The sequence below is a fragment of the Rhinichthys klamathensis genome, unplaced genomic scaffold (assembly GCF_029890125.1).
Source record: "Rhinichthys klamathensis goyatoka isolate OS25496 unplaced genomic scaffold, OSU_Roscu_1.1 h1tg000401l_1, whole genome shotgun sequence".
In the NCBI taxonomy this organism is placed as follows: domain Eukaryota; kingdom Metazoa; phylum Chordata; class Actinopteri; order Cypriniformes; family Leuciscidae; genus Rhinichthys; species Rhinichthys klamathensis.
This window is the reverse complement of record NW_026606902.1, coordinates 210,360-223,804: the sequence shown is the minus strand read 5'-3', so window position 1 is coordinate 223,804 and position 13,445 is coordinate 210,360. Positions and strand designations below refer to the sequence as shown.

The 13,445-nt window shown below is 37.7% G+C and overlaps 1 protein-coding gene across 2 annotated transcripts in view; it reads right to left on the bottom strand.

Annotated features, from left to right (window-relative positions):
- The window catches only part of kansl1b (KAT8 regulatory NSL complex subunit 1b), a 97,893-nt gene extending 84,448 nt beyond the window's left edge, over window positions 1-13,445 (bottom strand). Inside the window, exon 1 of one of the 2 annotated variants that reach the window (XM_056234694.1) lies at window positions 13,322-13,445. The gene's annotated coding sequence lies outside the window, so the exon portion shown is untranslated. Of the gene's footprint in view, window positions 1-11,948; window positions 12,456-13,321 lie in introns of those variants that run through there. The other variant, XM_056234693.1, reaches the window with a different exon arrangement.

Genomic DNA, 13,445 nt, shown 5'->3' with positions numbered 1-13,445 from the left:
AATTGTGTGTTATTGTTCGTTCAAGCACGAAAGAGCTGTATTCTGGCGCGCGGGTCTGTGCATGGGCACGATACTGGCGTGCGTCTTTCTGTGAGTCACTGTCAGGACGTGCAGCGTTCACATGCAGCGTGCTCTCTTTTGACTTGTCATGAATGGTTTAAAAGCATTCGCACGAATAAGAGCAGGATCATAACACTAGCCAAAGGATGTAAAAAAATAAGAGATGCTGCGTTAATATCGCTAATTTGTTTATTTCAAATAAAATCACAGCATTTTGCGTCATATAATCGCATAGGCTTGACATAGCGATTGCGATATGATCAGGGTCCGAAATTAACACCCGCCAAGCGCCAAATGCGGGTAGATTTTCCGTTTGGTGAGTGAATCTCAAAAGGCTATCCGCCACACTGGCAGGTGAATGTTCATACCAAAATAGTAATGTAATAAAATGCGGAGTCTCCACAACGGCGATAGATCTAAGAGCGCGTCCGGGTGAAGACTGTGTGCGAGCCACAGGAGAACAACTGTATCTATGCAACTGATCGCAGTGGCAACGAGCGCTCAGCTTGATTTCAAAAACAACAGATTTAAGCGCTAGATCTCTCATTTAATAGCAAACTAAATGAATGCTCTGCTAGTTAACTGGAGATGTTTTATTTATCTGTATTAGGTACATCCGTTCTATGACATTAGTATATTTTGTACTAACTGAATATTTACTTATATTGCGTCATTGTACCCAACACTTCTGAAAATGCACTTCCGAATCCGTCTCTGTCCCCAGCACATTTCAAACCAAACTGACGCCCATGAGTGAGCCAACTTTTGAAACAAAAACCCACAGACAAAAAGGGGGACGAATTACATAAAAAAAGAAACCAAGAGAAAAGACAAACTTTGTCACTCTTGCTCACACACGCAAACAAACAAATGCACAAATAGCAGGGCAGAGCTCCAAAAAAAACATGACGTGGTCAACTTCTGAACAGAGCGCCCTCCACAGGTCAAGTAAATATAGCAGTCCTTCAGTTACTGATCGGATCAGTCCGAGTAAAAAAATAGGCAGAGTAAAACTAAATAATTTTTAAAAAAATAATTATAATATATTATTATTGCATATATTTTATTAAATATACAATTAACACATTTCATTTGTACAGAACTATTTTCATAGGCACCACCACAAAAATATTATTTTAATGCGTGTAAATTGTGTAATGTGTGTAAATTGTGTAATATGTGTGTAAATAAAAGTAAAAATGGAAAATAATAAACCAGAAATATGACAAAAATGTTTATATATATATATATATATATATATATATATATATATATATATATATATATATATATATATATATACATACATAAATATATAAATTAATGTGTGACACAAAAAGGCTGTTTATTATTTTGGCCGGTAAAAAATATGCTTTGCTGGTGAATTTTTTCATCTACCAGTCCCCGTGGCAGGTGAGCCAAAAAGTTCATTTCGGACCCTGGATATGATTAATCGTGCAGCACTAATCGGAATTGCCTCATTCCATATGGTTTCTAAAAAAATATATCGAACACACTCGATATACCGCCCAGAACTAATCTCACGTTTACGTTTTTACGCGTTATCAATTCCGCCCACTACTGATTAAACCAGCAGAGGCTACTGCTTGTTCTTAAAAACGGAATAATTCCAAATGAACTGTTTTGACAGGAAAATACAACCAAGAACATAATTTACACGTAGACCGTCAATTCTCGCTTTCTCTCTCTCTCTTTGCTTGTGAGAGAAACAGAGGGCTCTCAGCTAAACGACGGTTAGTCAGGCACCTTCACACTACAGTTTACAGTGCGTCAAATACGCTCCGCATCCATTGAGATGAATTGTAATAGCGCATTTTAAAGACGGAGAGCGAAACTCAAGCGCTCCGAGTGTTCAAGATGAGTGAAAATATATAGCCTATGTGCTTAACTTATACTATGTGATATAGGCCTAGGCTACTTATACTAATGAAAGACATTTAGTCGCCTAGCATGAAAATTGTTGCATATGGGAGTGATTTACTTGCATTGTAGAGGGTTGACGTGCCAAAGAAGAATACACAAAATAGAACCCTACATATATATGTTGTAGGGATGCAACGATACCGCTTTTTCAAAACCGATCCGATCCGATACCAAAATTCTGAGTATTGGCCGATACCGATACCAATCCGATACCAGTGCAGTTTTTTTTTATATCAAGTAAAATTTCTATAACTCTATGTTTAACACACAAAAGAGTGATTATAAGTTCAACACACAATCTACTTAATACAGACAACTTAATTTTAAAGAAAAACAACAAATCCAAAAAATATATGATCATAATCTGTGACAAAAATGCTATTATAAACTAGATTAGTGGATAATTCAGCAGTAAAATTTAGTCTAGAAAAATCACGAGTGCACAATAATTGTATAAAATCTGAACATTTAGTGAAAAAAAAATTAGGGGAACAAATAAGACAATAAGTGTAACACTAAATCTAGTCAAACGTTACAAATTGCTCTTTGTATTGTTGTCAAATACATTCATGAAAAACAAGATAACAAAAATCAAAAAGATAAATTATTATATATAGCCTATATAGGCTACTATAAAATTGAGACATGTTTTAAATGTATAGCACTGCTGTTTAATGAGGCAGCAACATATGATAGATAGGACAGAACAAGAAAGGCTATTAATAATCTTTCATTGCGCAAAAGTAGTATGATATGATTATGAAAGACTCCAATACAGTGCGGCACACAGCGCTTATGCGCATCCCGAGCGCAGAATGATGTGCTTGAAGCAACACGGAGTCACAGGGCGTCGAGTCCGCATTGAAAAGTTCAAAGCACAAAGGAAAGACATCGATGCGTAGTGTATTATACACAGTATCTATCTATGCAATAGTTTATTGAGCCTTTTCTTTTAATAGTTTTACATTTCAGTTACTGTGCGCGTGAAGAACTATATAGTGCTCTGACTCTACTCTAGTGTTGCGATCTAACAGACGCCCGGTAGAAAGTAACATGATTTAGTTACAGCAATAAAGTCCTGCAATATAAAGTTGTTTTATGCGAAACCATAGACCTTTTATCTACAGATCAAGTATAATAATAGTAGCATTGAATCATCTTGGAGAGTTTCATCGTGTTGACTCTTGTACCCGAACGCGACGCGCTGTTTGATGCTGAATGGAGAATGACTGACAGCCGCAGCGGAGGGAAAAAGTTTACGTGATCTTGAATTTAATGACTTTAAATATTAATTTATATCTCACATTATACTATATAATGGCTTCAGAACACTTAGAAGATAGTGCACGAAAACTTTATGGTGCTTTATAATGTTTTTGTGCCTTTTGTGGGGCTTAACAATAACACAGAATAATATGCACAATATCGGATTTGGATCGGCCTCGTCTGACCGATACCCGATCCGGCAAAAATGGCAGTATCGGATCGATGCATCCCTAATATGTTGTCCCTTAATTTAGCCTCTTTCAATAAAACATAAAAAATGTTGGAATAAATTGACTTTTTTTTGCATTTTTAATCTGTGTGGCTCTAATCTGGGCCCTCAAACAACAACCTATCAACAAGGGAAGTTTTCAAACGATCTGCTTTGCGGTGTAAGGGGTTTTACAGTCAAAGACCCAGAACCAGATATGATGATGACACGTTCAAGACTTTTCTTAACAAAACAAAACATATTTCCATATTTCATTTCTGGAAGCCGGGCTAAATGAGCAAGCACTGTTACTGCATTCAGATATCAAACACAGACATTAGAGAATACGTGAAAAGAACATTTCAGTAATCACACTGGTGATAAAACTTATATAACAAAGTAAAATCTCCAGAGAAGTCATTCAACTCATTGATATTTAGAAGGAAAAATATTGATTATAATCACTCATTACATATACATTGAAGCAGCAGTGGATTCCAATCCACCCCCTTCAGTGGACTGTGACAACCTCCTTCTCTCACTCCCTGAAATGTGTGAAGGTCAAAAACATGTAGGCTATTTCAATGACTCCTGAGTGGTGGAGAGAAAGTAGTAGTTCCCTGGGTCCTCTCAAAGAGTCACAAAATTTGAAGTTTGGACACTTATTTACAGACCAAAGACGACTATTCTTAGACAGGTTGAGCATGTCATCGCTAGCTAGCAACTCTTATTTTCTCTGGGGATATTGAGCACAATGCAGTTGAGTAATTACTATTACCTAAAGCCACAACAGCACTACCAACACAGACCTCAGAACAGTCATGTTTTTGTGTAACCTATGCCACACACAGTGCTGACTTATGAGAAAACAAGATTCTTACACAAGAAAAATCCTGTAACAATTTGTACTTTTTTGGGCAACTACTCTTACAGAGCATCTAAAGATTATATCAATCTAGTATCTATACATAACTACATTTTTAAAAATCCATCACAAAATTATTAAAATGTAGGTATTGACTGATCACATTTTACTGATTAAAATACAACCTCTACTCATAATCAATACATCAATTAAACAAAACTGATTTCAAGCGGTTGTAATACGTCCAGATCATGGTTCTCACACTGTCTGGCCTGAGGAGGAAGTGTGTGAATGTGAGCTTATCTTTTGAGTGTGTAAATGTAGGTGTGTGTGAGAGAGAAAGCCTTTATGAAAAGGCCTTTATTTGTGGAAAGTTGACGCATCACATGTCCTTGAACTATTTTAAAATACACATGAGAATCTTAGGTTAAAATTGATATGAATTTATAATGGGAAAATGGCAACATGACATCATGACTTTGCGTAAACATACACGCCACTTTCAAGATAAGTGGCTTGTTATCTATACGCATTTTGAGCTATCCGCGTGTGTGTCCACGCTGAAATTAACCGTCATCTTTTGCGTGTATGTGTACGCCGTTAAATGTCCGAGTGATTCCGCGTGTATGTGTACGCCGTTAAATGTCCGAGCGAAACGAAGCAAAATGTATATTTACATCTGTGGAGCAATATTTTTTTTCCTAGGATGGTAGGGGAACACTCATAAATGGTATTAACCCCAGTGACGGGTAGGTTTAGGGACGGGGTTGGGGTAGGTCATATATTTATATATACAGTAATGTAACGTTAAATCAAGGCGTTGATAAACACGCTGAAAAGCGATTATGCGTGTTGATAGCACGCCAAAAATGGAAATACGAATTGGCGTGTCATACATACGCCATTTCATGAGATCAGTCTGGAAAATGCAGTATTTGTCCTGTGGTGTGATATCCAAGTCGTAAAAGTTCAAACATTCCATATAACATGAATATGAATTCATAAAAGTTACAAATTTAATAACTATAAAATAAGCAAAATGCTGTTTAAAATAGCTTTAGATCAGTGGTCACCAACCTTTTCAAGCCTAAGATCACATCCCAAGTCCAAATGTAAACCAAGATCTACCACTTGCAGAAAATTATGAAAAAACAAGGCCACAATGTAGTTCTACTTTGACATTCTTTGTTGCCTGTTAGTCACTAGGAAAATATTTATTTAACTATACAAATAGTATATATAACTATACAAACTGTCAACTATAATTCAACATTTTCAACAGTAATATAACATTGTTAAGTATATATCCACAGGCTTATTACTCATATATAAACACAATAATCAGTCAATTACAGGCCTAAGCCAATAATGTACTGTTTCATTTTCCCTTTTAAAACATAGGCTATTTCAAATCAAAATGGTAAGTGCAACTAGCATACAAAATATTATGACAACAGTCATCCTTCAATTCTTCAAAAATATTTTCACACAAATTACAGACCTACTACTATTCCTTACCTCAATAATCAATCAATTACAGGCCTAAAACAGTCATGTACAGGACTGATTCTCTTTCCCGTTTCCAACAACATAAAACACAGATCTCCTTTTAACAATAGCCAATAAAGGGTTTTTCCTGTCTCAAAATGAGGCGGAGGTGGTAAAATCGTAACACTAGGGGGGTCCGGGGACATGCCCCCCCGGGAGAAAAATTTGTACATTTTAAAAGATAAATTCGTTAATCTGGTGCACTTTGAGTCACTCGAATCTGTTGTTAAAAATAAAAAATAATCCACCCGCCAACCACCCATATTCTTTGATTTAGATATCTGCATCTGATCATCACATTACAATTATTCAATTAAGCATGATAATATGGTAACATATCACACTGAAGTAGGCTGATTTAAAATTAACATTTATTTAAATTAAAAGTTCTTCTTTTGTCAAAATTACATTTCCTTTATAGCCTAAACAGAGGCTTTATTTAGCCTACTATAGAGCTGTCACGATATCTACTTTTTGTTGTGCGATATATTGCACCAAAATTAATTGCGATAAACGATATTATTGTAATTTTCAGACCATTTTATGCCACTGATTACATAATGACAATATAATAGCATAATAATGCAAGTACACTGTTTCAAAGAACATTTTATTCTTATTCTATTCAATATTTAGACATTGTGAAATGTGAAAAAAATATATATCACAAATAAATAAAACAAGTAAATAAATACAATTTCGTTAACAAAAAAAGTGCAAGGTATAAAGAACTAGATCAAAACAAAGTAATATGTCAATTTAAACTTTTAAAGTGTCTCACACAAAGGCACAGATGCATCAACAGGACATTTCTGCTGTCAGATTAGTTTTTTAATTGTTAGGCAGATTCCGAGAAAGGAACACCAACATGTTTACGTTGTGGGGCTTAAAGGAGAACTTTTCCTGAAAAGAATTTTAACATTGAGCTCATTTTCTTGGTAAATTTGGAGTGCTGTCAGTACAGAGAACAACGACAAAAATCGGTGTTGCCTACACCGTGTTATCCTCTTTTTAAAATTTGCACATTGTTGACTTAAACGGGGCTAGTTTTAAACCTGTTAACATCCTTGATGTGTCATTTTAAGTGAACAGCCATGTGAGTGATTTTATTCAGAGTGAACACAGTGAAAGATATGAATAAAGATGTGAAAGATATGAATAAAAATGATGTTTATCCAGCCAGCTCACATAGCCTACCTGTATTTACTTCCTGTTTTCGGTCGAAGTCCACAGTAGTCGATTGTCGAGTTCGCGCGCGCGATCATTGGTAACCAAGATAACTAATGATCGCGCCCGCAAACTGGACAATTGACTACTGTGGACTTCGACCGAAAAAAGGAAGTAAATACAGGTATGTGAGCTGGCTGAATAAACATCATTTTTATTCATATCTTTCACCGTGTTCACTCTGAATAGAATCACTCACATGGCTCAATTCCATGTTGGACTCGTTATTCCTAACTGGCTCGCTGTAGATGTCACGAAACAGAACACTTGGTTCACGCCTTCTCTTTACCTGACGGTCTCTCTCTCTCTGTGTGTGTGTGTGTGTGTGTGTGGACACGCTGCCTGAGCCCCGCCTCCGACTCAGAGTGCAGACAAGATGACAGAGGCAGCGCGATCAACTAAAATGTTGGTGACATTCATTGTAATGTAAAAATAAATCTAATTATTATTTTTAATAATAAAACAAATTATCAGTTGCAATATATCGCCGCACCAAAAATGATCGCGGTCATTTCCATATATCGTGCGATAAGTCGATATATTGACTATCGCGACAGCTCTAGCCTACTACCTTTAAACTTAAATTGTCAATGTTTCATTTTTGAAAACACTCTTATCGGAATAATTTTTTGTACCTTTATAAAGGGCATTTTCCCCCTAATTTTATTAAATGTACTGGTATGCTCTAAATTTCATTTCAAATTCTTACATTTTATCAATAGGCTACATTCAATTAAAATAATAAGACAAGGCTGTTACCAATCAAATTAAATAATTTACATTGAAAAATTATAACTGTATTAAATGAGATTATGAGATTGTTTTGAATATTTTTTGAATATACAAATAAGGAATGTTGAAAAGAATGATACTTTGAAACTAAACCGCCAGTAGAAGTGGCAGGCGGCCGTCTTAATGAGCGAGTCATTGAGTCATTCATTCAAACGATTCGTTCAAACGGCTGATTGATTCAGAATGAGGCGGTTTAATAATGGGTAACGTTAATTGAATCTTTGACTCGAGCGATTAGGTCAAAACGCTGAATCATTCAGTGATGAATAATGGATGAGTGTTGCTGTGAGATGCGCTGGTTCTGTTGTTTGGAACTATTTTCGCTGCTGAAACAGAACAAAAACAGTAATTGCGTCTAAAAATGTAAGTAACTTAATTTTAACTAGGCTATTTGTTTATTGAACTGTTATGAAATCAATATCTTGGTTTCAATCGTGCTTGCATTCAGGAAAACAGCACTCTGGTCGTCTATAACGTTATATTGTTTCTTAACTATAAATTTGACGGAGGCGACCGCCTCATAATTGTCTATGCAGGAAAACCCCTGCAGATTTCAAACTAGCAATAGCCTACTCCCTCACCGTTGTGCCATCGTTTCGTTAGCTTGCGTATCGTTAGCTTGAAGAGCTTGATGTGAGCGTAGTGTGAAGTGGCTGAGCTGGTTAAAGCGTGAAGCCTTGTTTATACTCGACGCGTCCGCATGAGCCAAAAATGACGTCATTGTAACGGCGCGCGCGCCTCTGGATCCCCTAGACACCATTTACTACACACAGTAGGCTCACACATGGTGCATTTTTAAGTAATAAATAATAATGAATACAAATATTGGTGTTTTTTCTCTGATTTTGAAAACTCTTCGCGATCGACTTAAAATGCTTCCAAGATCGACTTGTCGATCACGATCGACGGGTTGGGGACTCCTGCTTTAGAGCATGTCACACCACTTGGACATGTCAATTTCCCTAAAGTTTTTCATGACAACTACCCTTGTGGGAGGTAAATGAACTTTAAACTCTAGGTTTGGCCTAACCTTAGCTAACAACTTTCAACAACTGTCACAGCTCGTTTAATAAACAGTGGTGGTTTATCATTCTCTTCAGAAGATCAATCTACAAAAAAGGAGGAAATTTCGACTTCAGAGGCAGAAGGTCAACTCGGCATTCTCATGGAGTCTGGAAAGCTTTGATTTCTTCCATATGGTTCAAGTATTCCCAGTAGGGGGAATTTACTTACAGAAGCCCTTTAAGACTGAAATAAAAAAAAAGTGTTTAATTTAAAAAGACTTAAGAGTGAATAGCTTTGCACACAAAAAAGTGCTGTTGTTTGTAAAACAGACACACTTGCCCTTGTAACAGAGAATTCATGTTAATTGGACTAAAACTACAAAGGTTTTCTCTGGATACAGGCCACCGTGTCAGGTTCTTTTTCCCAAACACATTAAACAGGTGGTCCCGTCTCACAATCTGACTGACTCCTCTCTCTGCTCCCAGCCAAATGGCCCGGTGGATGTCTTCAGTCCCGGCCTTGAACTTTCCAGAGAGAAGAACAACCTTGATGTTTCCAGACACTGTTTGCAAGTAGCTTGCACTTTTAATTTTTAACCTCCCAAAGTCCTGCCAATCTAATGCCCTGCCAAGGAGAACGGAGTTCAAATTACACTTAACAGATACAAGTTAGAAGCTAAGCCTTTTAAGTTTAAAATAAAGCCAGGCCTTGGGGTTTTTGAGTCAGACAAAAACAGGTACTTTTTGTGACGCAGACTTGTACTTCAAACTGACATTGACTGTGACTTGCACAGACTTGCAAGGGTATCAATACTCAAATGGATCATAAAAGGATTACAGGAAGATTGATTTAAATGCCATAAAGCAATAATTCAATTCTCTTTAAATTCACTTGGACAGCCTTCATCAGTGTGGGAGACAAAAATAATTTCATGCAGCTCAACAGCTGAGAAATGTGGCGCCCACACAAAAGGTATATCAAGTATGTCTAGAAAGAAATAGACAAATTTTTGGATTTTTATGAATACCTTAAAAAACACTACGGTGTCTAAATGACTTTAAGGTCAAACAATTTAGGCTACCTAAAGCATATTTAGTACTTATTTATGCACCAAAAACACGAAGCAAAGGAAAAAAAGTGTTGATGAGATTTCCAAATGACTGCACCGCCTTGAAAAAAATTAAAGCACTTAGTCAATGGTATTGATGTGTTACGTAACAGCTCTTCCTGTAAGGAGGGGACGTAGGACAATGATAAATCTGGATGGAACGAAAAGTACACAACAGCTCATAATCATATGTCGACCCCTGGAGACTCTTAAAATATCCCACAGACAGACATTAACAATTCAATACATTTGCTGTGCAGTCAATGTAATATAGAGCTAGTTTGGAGAGGGGGGGGGGGGTCCACACTTTTCCAGTACAGAACACAAAAAGACCTCAAAACCAGGAAATAAGAGAGCAAACGGCACAAACAGCACAAGAGAGAGACATGGCATTTACCATTAAGGATCAATACAGTATGTATCCATCTATCAGACGAGGGGGGAGGTTTGGGTCTAGGAAAGTCTTTGTTTCAACCATGTTTTAACCCCATCTAGGAACAACAAGGTTTCAGAACGACAAGCAGGCCACCATTTAATAAATTACAGTCAATGTCTTGTGGGACAGACAATATATAATGTATCTGAATGTCTTAAAAAAAGGGCTAAACATGTTAAGGTACAAAAGGCATAACAATGAAAAGACGTCATTAATGAGGGACAATACATCACGAATGTCTCTTCAAACCATAAACATCACGTACACATGCGGAACCTGTTATATTTGAGACCTGATATCAATGGTGTGCTGCGAAAAATATGCAACGTAACACATTATATAATGGAAAAGTACAGCGCGTTAAACTAACCACAGGTTGAGCAGGTTAATGTTCTGTTACACCTAAAGCCATCTGCTGTCCACAACCAGGCAAAATACTGAGCTAAATATAAATAAACCCCCGAATTATACGGAAAATAGGGGCTAGGGCGAGCTGAAGGCCATAAAGAATCGCTGGCTGCGTTTCGAAAGCTGGCGTGTTGCCTACCAAAACAGCATTTTTGGACATCATTTCGCTTACGTTTCGAGACGCAGCCGATGGTTGTGCGGCGCGAGGAGAGAGAAGATTCTACAAAAAATTCTCTCGCGACGTCAGTCCGGTTCAGCGGGGCGAGGGCAAACCAAAGGGGGAAGGGGGAAAAACAACCAAATATTATGTAATACAGCTAGTTATGGAAAACTCCCCGTGTCCAGTCTCAATGCAAAAGTTGTAACTGTTTACCGTACGATTGCATCATTTTTACACATACATGCGTATATTCAGTACTGAACAGACCCCGGAAATCAAATGTATGTGTTATTTGTTTTCTTTAAAAGATATTAGAAAATAATAAAAAAAAGAACTCAATTTGTTTGTGAGTCTTAAAGGGACAGTACGCGTTGACTGTCTAATTAATCTGTATTACTGGAAATCCATGTGATGCACAGGCCTGAGACAACATCCAATAACAGATCTTAATGCAATGCACAGGATTCGCACAGCACAGGCGAAACCCTACTGATCTAGATGCAGCAGACAGACATATACTGCGCACCCAACCCATGATCGCAAACGCGCATATTGCATGGGTTTAACCTACTCAATGCAAAAGCCTCTGAGTGAACGAACTCGTCTCATGTGTGATTACCAACTACGTGCTTTCGTAAAGTTGACACGTATTATTATGTCTGTGCTAGTCGGGCTGATTTTGCAACCTTGATGGTCTGACTTTCAACGCCGCCTACTTTATGAGTTTAACCAGAACAAACCGTGGAAAATAACTACCGAGAGCAAAAGGCGTCCGATCTGAGCCGCATTTATAGAGTTAACGCGCCCTCGACATGCACTATTTCACCGCACGTCGATTTAGTGCATAATTGCGTTAAAAATGTCTGAAGTTGCCTCACGTTACCGAGTTATAAACTAACAAAGAGAAAAGGAGGAACCTACCACGTGATGAGGAGCCGATTCCGGGGGAAATTGATGTAATAAATCCCCACGCTTAAAAAAAATATAGTAGTAATAATTGACAGGCAGAAGCAATTATCCAGATGCAGATTCCACTGTTGCACGTTCAGGTGGAAAAATCCCCGGCCTCTCGCGCGCTCCGGTGTTCGGTAACCCCCCTCCTCTTCCTCCTCCCACTCCTCCAGGCTGCGTTTAGGAATCACGAAATGGGCGAAAGAAACGGGGGCAGTCGAGCTATAGGAGCCCAGTCGGCTGTTTTTCAATCGCCCCCGACAAAAGCCACGTAAAAACAGAGAAATGTATCCCTTTTCCGGTCGTTCTTTGAGCGCAATCCCTTCTCTCCTTCTCCTAAAGGTCTTCGTTTAAGATTTCGGCTGTTAAAACCCCGTTTTCGTCCGTTTTTTTATTGTTGTCGTTCGAGGGGGAAGCAACGAGCTCGGAAAATGGCGGCTCGCTCCTCTCCCTCGGATTGCGAGTCTGACAAACAGAAAGAAGCGGAGCGGCGCAGTGGCGGGAGAGAGACGCGCTACTCTGACTGGTCGCTAGAGGCGCCAAGCTTCCTGACATCATGCGTCTTGACATTAGGGGGCGCCAAATTTAGACGTACATTTAACTACATCATCACCAAATAAATCTTATTCAAGCAGACGCATAATTGGTCGAAAACAGCAAGAATCAATTTTTACCATAATTCAAATGTTTAAGTTTAAACATAATAACATACTATAAAATATGGATGAAAACAGCACAGGAAGTAGTGCCTAGAGCCCTGCCTGTTGTTGCACATTTCTAGAAAGAAGTTCTAAAACAAATGTACCAGTAGAGGGAACTCAAGGGCATCTGAAGTGCTCTAAAGTGACCAAGGGGGTATGAAGTGTTCAAGAAAATAATACTAAGTGAAGTGGAATATGACCAAATAACCACTATAGAATAAGATAAATGTTATACAAGACCCCTGCGTGTGAACTTAAATACAAGATTTGTATTAGTAGTTGTAGTTGCAAACAGAAAGACAAAAATGAACAACAAAGTGAATATAAATCAAAATACGCTTAACACTATGTGGCAATAATGGGCTTTTATCATAAGAGGTTAGAAATTATGCAACCATAAGGAGGGTTTAGAGCTTCCCGTTTACAGGGGCCCTCATAAATAAAAAGACAGCACCATCTACTGTTTAAAATGGGAATACTATTTTTTTTTTTACTTCTTTTCTGTGGTACTGGTTATTTAGCTGACCCTTTTTTGATAATTCTAACAACGTACAGTATACATACTACAGAGATACTACACATCCCCATAATATATTACAAATAAATGTAAATAAGCATGAAAATAACTTAAGAGTGTCAGACCTTAGATATGACTGGTTTCAGTCTATGGTCTACTGGAACCTCCATTATTAATCCAAATGTAACTTGTAAACTCAAAAACAAACAGACAGCGATCCAACCTGCAGTCTGGAAAACAAACAAACAA